Consider the following 2,011-nt stretch of genomic DNA (forward strand, 5'->3'; position numbering starts at 1 on the left):
TTTTAGGGACATGAGACCCTAGTTATGTTCTGTCCTTCTTTCCCCACGACTCATTCCATGTGCCATTATCACTAGCAATTTCTTTGTTGGTTTAGGTTTTTCAGGACACATGTCTGCATTCCTCAGAGGTCAGAACCATTTTTGGGTTGGATTGCTATAGCCTTCTGTTAACCTACAATACTCGATGTAAACTTCGGAGGCTTCATATGTAAATTGCCCTTCCCCCACCCCTTCTATTGTGGAAGTAATATTTTTCCCTTACGATATTCAGAATGAAATCCACCAGGCACTATAGTCATCTCCTTTATTTGATTGCTACTTTGATGGCATGAGTATCCAAAATAGGGCTGTCTGAAATTCCAGTTCAACAGAATAATTGCTCTGTCCCCAGGAGTTAGTCAGATCACTAAAATCTCAAAAATAGCCAACCTGGAGTTCTGTGGTCAGGAAACCAAATTGTTTGATGGGCTTCTTGGATGCTATAGTAAGAAGTAGTACTCTCATCATCTCTACCTCTTATTTCCAAGTTCCATGCATCCTTGCTATGTCAGTAATTTCATCTTAAATTGATGACTAGTTCAAAGCAAATTACAGTATGTAGGGAGCACCGACCACACAAGGTACTATCTCTCAGTTGTAACCGAATTGTCAGTAAGACCTTGAAATCCAGCTACTTTGGGGTGTTAAGGTATATGCTAACCCCATGACTCTTCAGGGCAATAGCCTATTGGAAGATTTATGCTATTTAAGTCCCACAGTCAGATGCAATATTTTCTTGACTATCATGAAGAGGAATAAGGTATTCATTAAGCCCTCAGTTGTTGATGGTGGTAAGAGCATGGCAGGCAGACTAAGGAAAATACCTAGAATGTATCTGTTCTAATGAGGAAAAGCTGCTTTGTCTTCTGTGAGTTTTGTTTTCTTCTTTTCTTTTCTCTTCACTTTCTCCCTCCCTCCGTTCCTTTCTTTGTTTTTCTTTTTTTTGTGCCGAGACTGGAATATATCTGATTTGCCATAGTATCTAGGGTACATTCTGATTATTAGATCCATGAGCATGATGGTGTCAATGTAGCTGGTCAGTGAGATAATAATGGCTTCTGATGAGAAAATTACATTGTCACTGAAGAGAGTTGATGCACTCCTGAGGCAAGACTGCAGAAATGATATATTTTTCTTGTCAAGTGAAAATAAACTGATTCTGGTATGTTCTATATTTGAGGTGGAAAAAAAGTTTCTGTTCTGTAGCTGCATACCAGGTTCTAGAGGCTGTTTTGTTTAAAGAGACTGTACCTGGAATAGTGGCAGCTGAAATTCAAGTCACTGAATGGTTAGATATGTAAAATTTGACTGTAATTCTCGAAGATCCATCCATCTGAGAGGCCAAACAAGTGAGTTAAGGATATTATAGAAATCACTACTTCTGCATCTTTGAGTTATTAATAGTGGCAGTATATTTGATTTTATTGAGAATTTTCTTTACCTATTTTATGTTAACATTTTGGTAGAAAGAGGCACTTGTGTGGATTTACATATGACATTTCTGGTTTTCTGATCATGATAGCTCTCAATCCATGGATCAGAGGATAAGTATAGTAAATTTTCCAAATGCTGAACAAGTCTTCTCCAGCCATGCACTCTGCTTTTGGAGAAAAATTATGGGGTGAGTTTTTAGAATTATTTAGCTTACTATGAGGAAAACTTAGTTCCAAAATGGCAGTTTTTACCCGATGCATATAACCTGTTAGTCTGACCAGTGAATTCAGGGTCATTTGTGGTAGAATTACATAATTCTCTTTCTGGTGTAGTTGGAACCGCATTCATTCAAATGCAGTGTACAATGGCAATGGCACAGAAATAAGATTTGGATAAAGGATTATGATTCCAGTTGATGTGGAGTCAAATAAGACCTCATTTTCTTAAACTCAGACTTTTTGTCTTTCTGTCTGTTTAGATCATACAAATCTTTCTTTTTCTTTCTTTTCTTTTCTTTTCTTTCTTTTTTTTTTTTTTT

This window comes from Cebus imitator, unplaced genomic scaffold, assembly GCF_001604975.1.
Source record: "Cebus imitator isolate Cc_AM_T3 unplaced genomic scaffold, Cebus_imitator-1.0 Scaffold156, whole genome shotgun sequence".
NCBI lineage: Eukaryota > Metazoa > Chordata > Mammalia > Primates > Cebidae > Cebus > Cebus imitator.